This window comes from Cryptomeria japonica, chromosome 10 (assembly GCF_030272615.1).
Source record: "Cryptomeria japonica chromosome 10, Sugi_1.0, whole genome shotgun sequence".
In the NCBI taxonomy this organism is placed as follows: Eukaryota; Viridiplantae; Streptophyta; class Pinopsida; order Cupressales; family Cupressaceae; genus Cryptomeria; species Cryptomeria japonica.
The window spans coordinates 707,177,851-707,193,206 of record NC_081414.1 but is presented as its reverse complement, the minus strand read 5'-3'; the positions used below and the strand labels follow the sequence as shown (position 1 = coordinate 707,193,206).

The 15,356-nt window shown below is 34.4% G+C and overlaps 1 long non-coding RNA gene across 2 annotated transcripts; it reads left to right on the top strand.

Annotated features, from left to right (window-relative positions):
* Positions 1 to 460: 460 nt before the first annotated feature.
* LOC131858690 (uncharacterized) lies at positions 461 to 6,850 on the top strand. 2 transcript variants are annotated; one of them, XR_009359025.1, is made up of 4 exons: positions 461 to 551; positions 696 to 911; positions 6,121 to 6,189; positions 6,586 to 6,850. It is a non-coding gene; the product is annotated as an uncharacterized LOC131858690 (long non-coding RNA). The 2 variants fall into 2 exon arrangements; XR_009359024.1 differs by lacking the exon at positions 461 to 551 and having other exon boundaries at positions 592 to 911.
* Positions 6,851 to 15,356: the final 8,506 nt, after the last annotated feature.

Genomic DNA, 15,356 nt, shown 5'->3' with positions numbered 1-15,356 from the left:
CTCAAGCGCGTTGAAATCCACGGCGGAGGCCTTGAATCCATGGTTTCAACAGCAAACGTCCCGCTTAAGTAACGGCTCTATTCTTTAGGTTGAGGTCTTATGGGGCTCCAGATCCATTTCAAAATAAATCGTTGTAGGAATAGTAGCTCTGACAATTTAAGATTTTAGATTAGAGCAGATAAAAAGGAGTGGCCGGAAATGTTCTACCAGTTTAGATTTTTTAATCTTGAGACCACTCACTTTAAATAATCTTAAAAATTAGCAACAACATCAACTAAAATATATTAGGAAGCTTTCTTTTATGGTACAGAAAGATATTTTAGATAAATTATTTTATCAATTTTAATATCATGAAATCGCAGTACTGGCAGTTTAATCTCTACCGACCTCTTTTCATGAGAAACAATTATCCAGTTCCTAAAATAAAACAAATATCTATTATAACATATTTATATATGAAAGATATTGATATATTGGTACATTCTAGACACCATTTCTTCTTCTATGCATGGGATGCGTGGGATGTGGCCTCCTCCGCCCCTATGAAAAAGGTTATAAAATAAGATTGGTTTCATTTGCGATAACAGACTCTCCAGGAAATTGTTAATTTTTTATTTCAATTGCTTTTATGTTGTAGATATCTAGCTGAACTCAATATATTTTCTTTTTGTCTTTCTCTCTCTCTCTCTCTGTAGAAGTTGGAGTAACAGTTGCAGTTGTGAATCAATCCAATCTTCGAAAAATGGCTCAGATAACCACCTTTGATGACATTCTAGGAATTCACGATCTGGATGTGCAGGGAGCACAGATCCGTGGCCTGAGAGATAGGCTTGGACTCGAAAGCGTCGAAATCCATACCAAAAGGAAAGTAAGCTTTCAGCACGACCCAAATATACCAGTCTCAAAAATAGGTAAAATATTTCATTTTTTCTTGGTTTTTTCTTTGTTTCTTCTAGTGTTTATAATATCAAAGGGATGTTTCTGCGCAGGTTTTTCTTCTACTGGGCGGCGCACCCAGTTATTTTTTTCATTGATCAGAAAGGACTTGAAGTTAGGATGTTTCAATAAGCTTAATGCCTCCGCCTTTTCCGGGACCGATTTTTTTTTGGGCCAGGCTCCTTATTTCTCCAAACCCTCGTTAGGCAAAGCTTCCTGGTTGCCCCTCTTTGGCCCTTGGAAGGGGCCTCTTGTACAGAATGGTTATTTCTGGATGATTGGTATAGTAATCTTTAATAAATACAGGGATAAGATCTGGGCTGTTCGGTAGTAGTCCATTAATAGTGCAATCGTAAACCTGGTACATGGCTTGTACCTCAGAAATAAGCATAGCATTGTAGTTTGGCCACTCTTAAAAGGTAGAAATTTTAGGGCCCCTCAGAGTCAGGTCTGATACTTAACTTCCTTTATGGATCCCATCAAGTCGGCGCCTGCTCCATCCCTATTCCATATTGTTCCTAAGGCATTTCTGATCTGGGGCATGTAGTTAGAGAGTCCCCACTGAGGAGGATCCACTCGGCCCCATCATCTCCCCACCCATGTACGAGGGCGATCCCGAATGACTCGAGACCCGAACGAAGTAGGCTGACCCGCTTCGGTTGCTGCTCACAGTCTCCTCCAGTCTTCGCCTTATGAAAAGAAGGAACGAAGTAGGGTAAGAACAGAAGGGAGGGCGGCGCGAGGACATTAGTTCTTACCCTTGCGCTACCCCTCTCCTCGTTCCTTCAGCAGATCTATCGGCCCTCAGAACGGCGCATGTGACCTTGCTGCAATTGCCTAATCGAAAGGACGTGAGTGCGCTATTCCACCTGCATTCCGGCCCGAAAGATCCCCGGAACCCTAACTCGAAATTATACCGAGTCCTATACCCGGTAACAAAGGGATTAACATGTAGGGATTTGGTATCCATCGAGCAGATCATCTGCACCTTTTCACCAGCTCTATTATCTCTACATGTTCATAATCCGAATCTGGTCTACTGGCAGCGAGTGTAATCCATCGCACTCCGCTTAGAGGCGTTGCGGCGGGTGTAAAGGCGAGGATTCCAGGCGGAGTGATTCTCGCCGTATATCTCGTCGGAGGAAAGCGAGACTCTGTAAACCCTCCACCACTGCCTGTGGAAAAGCAAGGTGTTGTCATCGGCTCAACAAGGCCGCCCGCCGTGCTTGCTTCGCCACAAGCATCCTCTGGGACCGCCTTCGCCTCTGGAGGCAACGGTCAACAACTCGCCCGAGGGAGATAGAGCGAGGCTCGCGTCTGCAATGCTGCTTCCCCGCCGCGTGAGGCACCTCCTACGCCCTGTCATCATACTTGTCGAACACAGCCGCCCGGTTTTTTCGCGACTGCCCAAAATTCTCACACCACGCCGCCATATTTTCAACTCAAGGTTTTCTCCGACGCCAAACTTTCCGGCCCATTAACCTAGGCGAGTGCATTGCCCACAGGATGTGCGGTGTTGTTTGTGTTGAGTTTGGCAGCGAGGGCGTCCGGCGTTAAAGGCAGGAGCGCCTAAGAATTGGCCGTTGCCCTACACTTCTTCTGATACGGGAAAATCAAAGATGTTCTGAGAGCATCGTCATCAAGGGTTTTGATGGCACAACCTTCACTGTCACGCCGCCGCCGCTTCAATATTATAAAGCCTGCAAGTATAAATGCAACCGAAATGAAAACGCTGTAATTGACTTCAATTTCGAGATCCCTCATCAGATCCAGCAATGTCGGACTCTTCAATTCTTCAGTGATATTGAACTAATAATCATCTTTTTCTTCCTATCCAAGTCTTAAAGTTTTCTTTTGTAGAATCTTGATGGTCTCTGAAGATGGTTCTTAATCCTGAAATTGTGTTTTTATCAGGTATTTGTATGAAGAGGTAGGTGTCTGTTTATTGTTATTTCTGAATTAGAATGTGTGAATTTTTATTTCAATATTTTGAACTATTATCATTAATTGTTGGTCTGTATCTTGTTGTTTGGTTGTCTACGCAATATGGGGATCCAGCCGTGCCAGGAGGTTGATGGTCTGTAACTTATTTTTGGTTTGTACCTCACAACCTGACCTGTAAATGGGCATGGAACTACGCCAGGAAATTGACGGTCTTTCCTATTTTTGAATGCTTAAGAGTCTTGAAATGGACTGATATATTCTGTTTTCGGATGCTTTAGACCGTATTGGCATCCAATCTTAACTTCGAAATTGATCATATCAATGTAGTTATTTCTGAATTAGATCGTATAAAGAAAGAATTTTATGGATTGTGGAAGCTTGATATCATTAAAATCCAATCATATCTTGAAATTGATTATCTGTTTACTGTTTTTAGGTATGATTTCAAATCTAAAAAATTGATTATCTGTTTACTGTTTTTAGGTATGATTTCAAGTCTGAAAATTAATGTATGTAACATATTTTTGGTTCCATAAGCTTTTAATATTTTATACAAATTTCGAAATTTTTTATCACATTTCTCTGATCCACCATCAGAGATCACACCTTATGATGATCATCAGAATGGATGAAAATTCAAGAAGATGAAAATGCATGATTCTAAAATTTAATAATCTGTCTTCTGGTTTTGGGTGTTGTGGATATTGGATGTAGATGTTGCCGGGATTTGGTAGCAATCAAGCCGATCATCTGCACCTTTTGACCAGGTCTAATATCTCTACATGTTTATAATCCGAATCTGGTCTACTGGTAGCATTTGTAATCCAAAGGACTCCGCTTAGAGGCGTTGCGGCGGGTGTAAAGGCGAGGATTCCAGGCGGAGTGATTCTCGCCGTATATCTCGGCGGAGGAAAGCGAGACTCTGTAAACTCTCCACCACTGACTGGAAAAGCAAGGTGTTATCATCGGCTCAACAAGGCCACTCGCCGTGCTTGCTTCGCCACAAGCATCCTCTGGAACCGCTTTCGCCTCTGGAGGCAACGGTCAACAACTCGCCCGAGGGAGATAGAGCGAGGCTCGCGTCTGCAATGCTGCTTCCCCGCCGCGTGAGGCACCTCCTACGCCCTGTCATCATACTTGTCGAACACAGCCGCCCGGTTTTTTCGCCTGTCCAAAATTCTCACACCACGCCGCCATATTTTCAACTCCAAGGTTTTCTGCGACGCTAAACTTTCCGGCCCATTAACCTAGGCGAATGCATTGCACACAGGATGTGCGGTGGTGTTTGTGTTGAGTTTGGCAGCGAGGGCGTCCGGCGTTAAAGGCCGGAGCGCCTAAGAATTGGTCGTTGCCCTACACCTCTTCTGATCCGGGAAAATCAAAGATGTTCTGAGAGCATCGTCATCTACGGTTTTGATGGCACAACCTTCCGTCACGCCGCCGCCGCCGCCGCCGCTACCGCTTCAATATTGTAAAGTCTGCAAGTATAAATGCAACCGAAATGAAAACGCTGTAATTGACTTCAATCTCGAGATCCCTCATCAGATCCAGCAGTGTCGGACTCTTTAATTCTTCTGTGGTATTGAGCTAATAATCATCTTTTTCTTCCTGTCCGAGTCTTAAATTTTTTTTGTTTTGTATAATCTTGATGGTCTGGAAGATGCTTCGCCACAAGCATCCTCTGGAACCGCCTTCGCCTCAGGAGGCAACGGTCAACAACTCGTCCGAGGGGATAGAGCGAGGCTCGCGTCTGCAATGCTCCTTCCCCGCCGCGTGAGGCAACTCTTACGCCCTGTCATCATACTTGTTGAACACAGCCGCCCGGTTTTTATGCGACTGTCCAAAATTCTCACACCACGCCGCCATATTTTCAACTCCTAGGTTTTCTGCGACGCTAAACTTTCCGGCCCATTAACCTAGGCGAGTGCGTTGCCCACAGGATGTGCGGTGGTGTTTGTGTTGAGTTTGGCAGCGAGGGCGTCCGGCGTTAAAGGCAGGATCGCCTAAGAATTGGCCGTTGCCCTACAACTCTTCTGATCCGGGAAAATCAAAGATCTTCTGAGAGCATCGTCATCTAGGGTTTTGATGGCACAACCTTCCCTGTTACGCCGCCGCCGCCGCCGCCGCCGCCGCCGCTTCGATATTGTAAAGCCTGCAAGTATAAATACAACCGAAATGAAAACGCTCTAATTGACTTCAATCTCGAGATCCCTCATTAGATCCAGCAATGTCGGACTCTTCAATTCTTCTGTGATATTGAACTAATAATCATCTTTTTCTTCCTGTCCGAGTCTTAAAGTTGTTTTGTTTTGTAGAATCTTGATGGTTTGGAAGATGGTTCTTAATCTTGTAAAAATGTGAAAAAATTGTGCTTTTATCAGGTATTTGTATGAAGAGGTATGTGTCTGTTTATTGTTATTTCTGAATTAGAATGTGTGAATTTTTATATCAATATTTTGAACTATTATCATTAATGGTTGGTCTGTATCTTGTTGTTTGGTTGTCTACGCAATATGGGGATCCAACCGTGCCAGGAGATTGATGGTCTGTAACTTGTTTTTGGTTTGTATGTCACAACCTGACCTGTAAATGGGCATTTAACTACGCCAGGAAATTGACCATCTTTCCTATTTGTGATGGTCTTTCTGTTTTTTAATGCTTTACAGTAGTGGCGTCCAATCTTAACTTCTAAATTAATGATCTATTTTTTATTTTTGGATACTTACAAAATTCAATGATCATATTAATGTAGTTATTTTTTCTGGATTTGATTGTGCAAAAAATTTATATAATTTTTTTTTTACACAATCCAATTCAGAAATAATTCCATATTGATTGATATCATTGAAATTTCACATCTTTTTACTGTTTTTCAGGTGTTCTATCCACACTAAGATTTCTAGCCTGAAAATTATTGTCTGTAGTGTATTTTTGGTTCTATTGATATTTCATGCAAATTTCGAAATTTTTTATCGCATTTTGTGATCCTATGATCAGAAATCACACCTTATGATCATCATCACTATGTATGAAAATTCAAGAAAATGAAAATCCATTAAAAATTCTAAAATTTAATAATTTGTCTTCTGGTTTTGGGTGCTATGGATATTGTGAAAGCAAGGTGGTTGTTTCCATCACCTTGGATTTTGTAGTTGTATTGTTTTCACACGCAATTGTATTCTGACTTTGATTTCTTGATTGTGTGTTAAAAATATTTTTGTTTTCTTGTGTTTGCTCCAGTAAATGCTCTGGAACGTCTGGGCTTGAAGACGGAGTCCTGGACAACTTCCAAGTTATAACCGTACTTTGGTAAGACACTACTGTCATGGCTTTTATATGGCTTATAAATTAACTTTGCATCAATTTATTTAATTTTATTGATGCCATTTTTTTCTATTACAGAAATAGAATTTTATGATCGTTGGTTAGTCAATTATTTATAAAAGGCTGCTTTTGGATTAAATTGTGTTCAGAAGCAGCTTTGTCAATTTATTTAATTTTATTGATGTCATTTTTGTTTGTATTATAGAAATAAAATTCTATGATAGCCAACTATCTATAGAAAGATGCTTCTACATTAAATTGTGTTCAAGATTTTTGTTATAATTATGTTCAAGATTGAACACAATTTAATTCAGAAACAGCTTTTTATCTATTGTGGAATATCTGATCATTAATTATCAACTTTCTGTATGTTTTGTGCAGAAATGGCCACCTGTTAGGCATGGTAGCTGTGAATGAGAGGATTAGGTTGTTTATAATAGTTTATATTGATGTCTGCCATCTCTCTGGTGTACGTTTTACTATTGTTATATGTTCTATTGGTTTAGAGACTTCAAAGACTCCAAACGGTGAAATATTTGAAAGACTAAAGAGTTCAAATACTAGGTACCACCAAAACACTGTTTTTGAGCTTAAATACAGGTGATTGAAATAGAAATTATCTCGGTGGCATTGGATGCAGTTGTTATATCATATTTTATTTATTTCTTTATCTTTGCTTCAGTAGTCCTTATTAGTCAATATATTTTGTGAGACATTAGATACGATTTTGCTATGAATGGAAAAGCCTATTGTCACACCATTAAAATGCATTCATGCAAGCAAGATATGCATATTTGTTATTTTTTCATTATTACGGTGTGAGTACGTCCTCCATTAAAAAATTTGTGTACATGTGCAATTGGAATTTCTTTTCGATGATGTGCCTCTCGATAGTGTTTCTTTTCTTGTTTTTTCTAAATTTCATTGCATTTCTTCAATGAAAAAAAAGTTATATTTAGAATTTTAATGATTCAAAATGTTTGGAGAAGGTAAATGGCAGTCACTTTTAAATAGCCCGTTTGACAGCTACTAGTACATTTTCGGCCAATAATTTGCTATGAAATATTTTTAATTTTTTATTATACTGTCTTTCTCAAATTTTTATTGATCCTTTTCTCTTAGAATACCACAATGAACACTTTCAGAGTGCTACTTTGTCATGTTTTACAATTTACTATTTTGATCTTTGTTCGGCCAATAATTTGCTATGAAATATTTTTAATTTTTTATTATACTGTCTTTCTCAAATTTTTATTGATCCTTTTCTCTTAGAATACCACAATGAACACTTTCAGAGTGCTACTTTGTCATGTTTTACAATTTACTATTTTGATCTTTGTCATGCTTTTACAATTCATTATTTTGATCATAATTTTCTAATTGTAGTTTGAAATTGTTAAATTTTATTGTTGTCAAGATCAATTTTGAAACTATAAAATTGATCAAATTGATTTTATTGTTTTAAAATCTTTCATACTTGTAAATAGATATCTTATACTTGTAACTTTAAAATATGATATGATATTGATGACTATTAGTTAAAACTTATAATCTAAAAATATAATATTTATGAATACTGTTTGAACTTGTAACAAAGATCTTATTTTTAATAAAATTTCATGATCAATTTAATTTTAAAATAATTGAATAAAAAAATAAAGGTATAATGGCATTATATAATCATAGTTATTAACACTTCAGATTCTCTACAACCGTTTTAATTCAAAAAGTAAAGATTTACAATAAATTAATGTGAAAAATTAAACAATAAAAGTAAAATGAACCTTATTTTTTAACAAAAGAATTCTATTCATTTTTTTTTATAGAAACTATCTCTTGTAAAAGTGGTTGACGAAGCTTTCATGCAAGGCCACACATAGTGTCATGTTAACAACTTAAAACATTAGAACTTTGTTATCCTTAATTTTGGCTTGCTCAAATTGTGCGATAACCCTTATAAATTTTTTCCAATTTGTAGCCCATGTGCTTGAAGCATGTCGAATAGTTGTCTCGATTTGAGTCTTAATTAATCAATTTTAAAATTGATAAATTGTTAGTTTAGGAGTTAGTGTTTTTATTGTCTTTGTGCATAGTCAAAGTTAAACCCCAATTTTGCATCTCTCAATAATAGGTGCAGTTCGGAGTTATAACTCCAAGCTACATCAATCTTACTCATAAGTGTAGTTTGGAGTTACAACTCTAAACTACTCCAAAGTCACCCTCTTAGTGTAGTTTGGAGTTACAACTCTGAATTACATGAAGCCTAAGCATTCACAAGATGCAATTTATGGTTGTAACTTCGAATTGCACTCAAAAAAAATTCATAAGTGTAGTTTAGAGTTGTGACCCCAAACTACACCTAGCCTGTTGTGAAATAATTACAAGTATTTCACCTCAAGACCTTCACATTGGTGTAAATCGAAGTTATAAATTTGAACTACATCATCCCAAATACAAACCTAATTTGCATGACTTGTATGCGTTGAACCCTCCCAAGTGCAAATCGGGTTTTAAAGCTTGATTTGCAATTTTTGGTCTATTTTGTCTAACTCTGGGAATTCTTCAAATCAATATTGTACTCCACTCTAGATGCCAAATTCCGCACACCAAGACCAAATGACTCTGAAATACAAGCTAACTTGCACTAATATGAAGATTTATAGAGGAAGGATGATAATAATAAAGATGTGTCTTTGAATGCTTAGTCATTTTCTCCATGATTTCTAGTTTATATAATTTGCAATTTGTTTTCAACATTTTACATATCTTTTTGTACATATGAAATGATTTTTAATAACAACACAAGTCCAAAGTCAAATAAGACTCTTTTGTTGAAAAAATCAAAATTAGTTGCAACTTTCCCTCTTTTTTTCTCGTAAGCTCTCCTTTATAAATATGAGGGTGCTCTTTGAAAATATGAATATTTTGGAAATGCAACAAAAACTTTCCAGTTTAGGAAGTAATCAAAACCTTCAATTTTTAGATGTAAATCAAATTGTAATCAACAAAAGAGACAAGTTGCTTTCAATCTTTGTGCTGGAACAAGTTGTAATGTGATGACATTATTCAGAGTTGATTGTGAGTATTGTGGTGTCATTTGAAAAAGATTTAAACCCAATATTGTAGTCTTTGAGTTGCCTATTATGTTTAGAATTAATGTTATGTTGTCAATCTTGATCTTGTAGTCTTTGAGCTACTTATCACGTTTGAAGCTAATGAATCATGCTCAAGAAAAGAGACAACTTGTATTCTTTGTGTTGATTTTACCTTCTATGTTTGTGCATTTAAGGTGACATGTATGTTGAAATCTTTGAGCTACTCATATGTTTCATCTTTGTTCTCGAAGCTTTATAGGAAGTCATGGAAAGTGTTTGAGTTTTCATTAGCTTGTTGGTTACTAACTCTGTTTGGTTGTACTTGAAAGTTTATTATAAGAAAGGATCATATATTTTGAAAGAAGAGGATAGGATGAAAGATGAACACCTATTCTGAAAAAAAGAGAATATAGTGAAAGTAACACCTTATTGATTAGCTTAATGTACATAATAGCTCCCAGTTAAGTGTTAGAGATTTTAGTAGCAATACATAGGGGGAGCCTCCCCTTACAATGAGGAGAGATTTAATCTCACACCGTGGTTGAAACTACAATTTCATTAACCTTTCCAGTTTACAAAATTTTCACCCAACAGACTCATACATTTAAATTGAATACATACATAATTTAAGTCTTCTTTTCATTGCTTCCTCCTCTTCCTTGGAAGATTCCAATTTTTGTTTAAATAATTGGTCAATCATTGTTGGACACCCAAGTATAGTTTTACATGTTAACTCAAAAAGATCATTTATGTTGAGATAATGACAAAAAATCACAGTTCAATAAGGGTTTCCCAATCAACAACTACGAACCCTTTATCCCATTTCTTCACATATCTAGTTGATTTGCTTGAATTTTTAGCATTTGTGTGATATTTGCAGAATTCGATTACCAAAGCCAATTTTTTACTGGAAAATATTGTAATAGTATAAGTCTATCCCCTATAAGTTCTATCAAACCCTTTATCAATTTTGACTCAATGACCACAACCTCAACTATTTTGAATAGATCATTGTCTAGGCTCCTTAAAAACACCTTACCTTCCATGGATTCAAATAAATTTTGAACAAACTTGAGTAATCTTGTATAGTGGATGAGATAAAATCAAATACTATACAAAATGAACCTTTATTATAAATAGATAAAATAATTATTTTTACTAAAAATAATGAACAAACTTCAAAATTAAAAAAGTTCAATATATAAAAATGAAAGTACCTATCTTTCTAAAAGAACTTTGTCAAAGTAAACAAAGATAAATTCTATAATTCTTTTTACTATCTTAAGGGCATGCATACCCATTGCAAGAAAAAAAAAGCCAAAGGTTACCCCATGTCCTCATGCAGTTGTTTATGAACACTTTCTTCTTAAATTTAAGCAACTAGAGTGTTCCCATGTATATTTTTTTTATTAAGGAAAAAGGATAAATTAGAATCTTTTTCTATTTTAATGGACCGGTAGCTGCTTAAATGCTAAAAATAAAGAGGGGGGAGGGGTGTTGGGAATAAGCAACACCTTCTTATTGAAAAAAAAAAACATGTGACTTCACCATATTTTTTCTTTCCTTTTTATTTTCCTACAAATTTTAGTTGCATTAAATATTATTAATAATTCATTTAAAAATACCATTTAAGAGGATTGATTAAAATAAAGTAGCATTTTTACTATCCATAGGGCCACTGACTACACAAATTGCTGCTCAAAAAGTTGAGCAGCCACTACTAGCCAAAATAAATCCTTGGTGGCAGCCATCGACGTTAATAGTTTCTTGTTGGATTTGTCTCTTTGCATCATGAGGAGTAAAATTACAATTGCAACCACCCCTATATGCCTTAGCCATTCCCTGTACATAAAAATACACTTGACAATCTCAGTTTAATATGAACGTTACAACCATCAATTATAATGTTTAATATAAATTTGAAAGTTCTTGAAATATGGTTATTGCACATTGTAAAGTTCCAATAATTGTGTTATATGAAACTAATGTGTCTTCCTTTAATCCCAATCAACTTGAATTAGTTATTTTCCTAGCTAATAGGGTTTCATTGAAAAATAGTTATGAGTTGCAATTAGTTATTTTGTTACATTTTAAATGCTTAACACTTGCATAAAGCTTACAATTTTCATTGTAAGCTATTAAAACATCATTTACATAACACAAATAACAAGTATTATTCCTTCAATATAGTTTTTATCCTTGGTTCACCCAATCATAGCTTATTAATAACAAATAAATTTTAAGCTTCCACATTTTGCGTGTATGTATGTAGATAAAAATTGACAAACTTAATGTGAAGAGAATGATATAACATGTTCCATACTTCTATCAATTCAACAGCTTGATGAGATTGGTTTTCTTTCATGCTATCAATTGAAAAGTTGCATTCAATTCAATAGGAAATTTACCAATATAGGTATTACTCTATCATCATCAATTTTGTCAATTGTTGGAATATTTCATTTTTTTTTGTAAAATAATTTATTTCTATTGTAATTTATTTTGGTAACATTGTGTCCTTTTATGTGTGGTTTGCAATTTTTTACTCAAGTCATCTTTGTTTACAAAGCTCTTTACTAACTCAATAGTCAACCAATTAGATAGGTACACAACATCTTCCTTCCTCAACAAATAAAATAGTGTGAGATTTGAATTAGATGACATGGATTACAAAATCTCCAAATGCATACCCTAATGCAAACATTCTATTTCTTACAAGCAAATTTTGTCGCTTTCATACTCAAAGCTTCTTCTCTATTTACAAAGTTTTGAACAAACCCACCAACCAATCATCCAAGGAGGTACATAATATCTTAACTATCTCCATGTTGCTTTTATATGTGGTTCTTGCAAAATATGAAAGTATAGATTTGAAGCTTATATTTAAAGTATTTTCTACTTGCTATTAGATGTTGAGGTTTTGAACATTGTTCTTCAAACCCATCTCCTCCACATCATTCAACATATTAAAGAAGTTTTCATATTATTTTCTTTCATGCATTTCTTACATAAAATTCCAATTGATTTTTTGTAATTTCTCAACCTTACAAAATCCATAGATTAAAGTATTATAACTAATAACATTATGATTCAATCTCCTACTTTTCATCTTTGCCAAAACATTCTTTTGTTTTTCAACATTTCCTTTTTTCCAATAACGATTAATGAATGTATTTAAAGTAATGATATTAAAAACCAAACCCCCAAACACTATTTCTTTCAAAGCTTTGCAATCATCTTTCCATTTTCCAATTCTTAAATAATTCTATACTTAATACTTTAATATATAAAATTAATTTCTTCATAACTAAATAAAATCATAAACTTAAATAGTTTAAAAGTTTATCTATATAATGATTTCATATAGAAATACTCAAGCTTCAAATTCCCATCACATAGTTTACACATTAATTCCAAAATTTTATGGTTTTACTTGATAAGACATGGAAATATTGTGATTAGCATAGTATAAATTAAAATATATGCATCCTTCCACAAATAATATATTGATAATCTTAAACATAATCATATAATAAATCAAAGTATACAAATCATTATTGCAAATTTTTAAGGTTAAAGATGCAGATTCAATATATTTTTCTCATATTTTTTCATTTATAGAAAATTAGATTTTAGTCATTCATCTATAACAGTATTCTAAAAATTTGAGACTGACATCATTCACAAATAGAAGGAAAAAAATTGATAGAACACTCCTCAATTGTGATGTCCACTTCTTTAATTTGTTGAAAGTGATTTTTCTTTCTTTGATAGTACAATATTGAAATCCAATATGTGAATCTTAAATCTACAATTCTAAATCCAAACAGTTCCCTATTGTCCACATTTATACAACTTCCCACCTATAATTTGACTATATGTCTCCCTCATGACTTCAATTTATAAAATATATATATTATCCTTTAAGTAGCTTTAGCCATGGTATTCATCATACTAACTACTACTTCTCCAATACAATTCATGCAAGTGCTAGACTTCATCTTAAAGAAAGTTCCTTTGTGAACTCAAAATTTGTGAACTAACAGTTAGCCTGAACCAAGTAACACCATCCAAGAAACTTATTACATAATATTAAATATATTATTTTTATTCATAATTTTGACATTTGATTACCATTCAACCATTTTAATATATTCAAAATATGTGTTTATAATACCTCTTTGTTCATTTTCTGTTGTTCATAAAATTAAACCTATTCTCCAACTTCCATAATCTTGCCACTCTTAACTTTTGAATGGGCATTATAACTCAAAGACTTGAAGCTTATCTTACATCTAAATAACAATGCACTCAAAACCAAATTTACTATGAAAGACAACAAGTAAACTGATTACCCAAGGTTTCATCATGCAAGGTTGCTTTTCTCGGTAATGCATATTCCAAATTTCAATAATTTGAGTGACATTGCACCCTTGACTATTAAAATATAAAAATGAGGACTACCATTCAAGGTTCAGTACCTACTCCTGTATCATTCTATTGTTTTTTTTGAGTAACTATATATACTTTTCAAATTTTGAAATATAAATATAAAAACTAAAGTATAAAGTATAATTGATTCAACATTTTAATATTAAAATTTATTCATTTTTTATAGAATATGGAACTAGAATTATATAAAGAACATTTTTGGATTGAAAAAATGGAAATTGAAATGGAGAAATCTGTTAAGCACTAACTGTCTAGTCCTATTGAGTTGAGTGGATCCAATGCCTTCATTGGAACAATGCTCGATAAAGGATTAAAGTCAATTGAATGACATGTCAATGGAATTATAAATTATGTTGAAAACATTGCTTTGGAAATCTTATAGATGAAATTGACATGAAACAAGCAATAGAAATGCAACAAATGGTTGATTATGCTTATGCTGAAGAAATACATGGTCAGGGGGAGCATTCCACTTTAATATGTTTCAGGATTCATTTTTTTTAAAATGAGTAGATGTACACAGGCTTGTAATGAAATATGTAAAGTGTAGTTTGCATGTGGAAAGATACCCTTTTTGCAAATATACTACTTTTTGTAAAGATACTACTTTTTTTAAAGTGTGATACATTTTTGCAAAGCGTGATTATTTTATAAAGTGTACATGTTTTTGTCAAATGTACATATTTTTGTGCTGGCATTTGGCATAACTGATGCAGATGAGATGATGCAAGTGATGAAGATTGAAGGATGATGACTGTACCGGTAGAGGAAGAAGACTGAGATTTTGTGGCTAAGATGACATGATTAATTATTTGTGTTTTCATTGATGGCAACCGGTGGCAACTGATGTGTATTGATGTGAAATGATGTTTGATGATGGTTCTTGATGTTTTAGTTTGTGATCTAAGTGATTTGGTCTACCGGAGACAGGGTTTACTGGCAAAGAACAGAAGACTGTGAAACAAGACTTTAACTGATAAAGCAGTAATGTTTTTGATTGAATCTGGTGATCAGTGATGTTTGGTGATTTTCAGTTTGAAACATAAGCTTGTATGATGGATTTGAGTATCTCACCTGAACCGAATCTTGTGATGATTACCAGAAGGTGTATTTTGAATTTGTGATGAAGTCTTGGTAGGGTTTTAGTAGGGTTTAAGGACTAGTGAAGAAATCATTAAACTAGTAAAGATTTTATATATGACAGGGATTGTTGGTGAATCTACATGAAGGTGGTAACATGGCACAACTTGCATGAAAGATTTGAATGTTTTTTTGGCACAATTCAAGGAAGAATTTCTTGGGAAACAACAAAATGCTTAGTAAAGTGTTTTGAGGTTTTGACTTCAAGGTACATATTAGACTTTTGTGATGGGTTTCGATCAAACAACGATTGATATTGCATTGTAATTTGATGTATTGATCTGTATTGATCAGATAAGATTTGTATTGTAAATTCATGACGTAATTAGGGTTTTGTAGCTGACCTAGCTGAGATGACTATTTAGGATGACACAGTTGATGTTTATTGTGTCGGTGGTCTTAGAAGATTGTGTTAAGTTGTCCAAGGAAGAGAGAGTTCTACCTATGAGCTGCATAAGTTTTGAG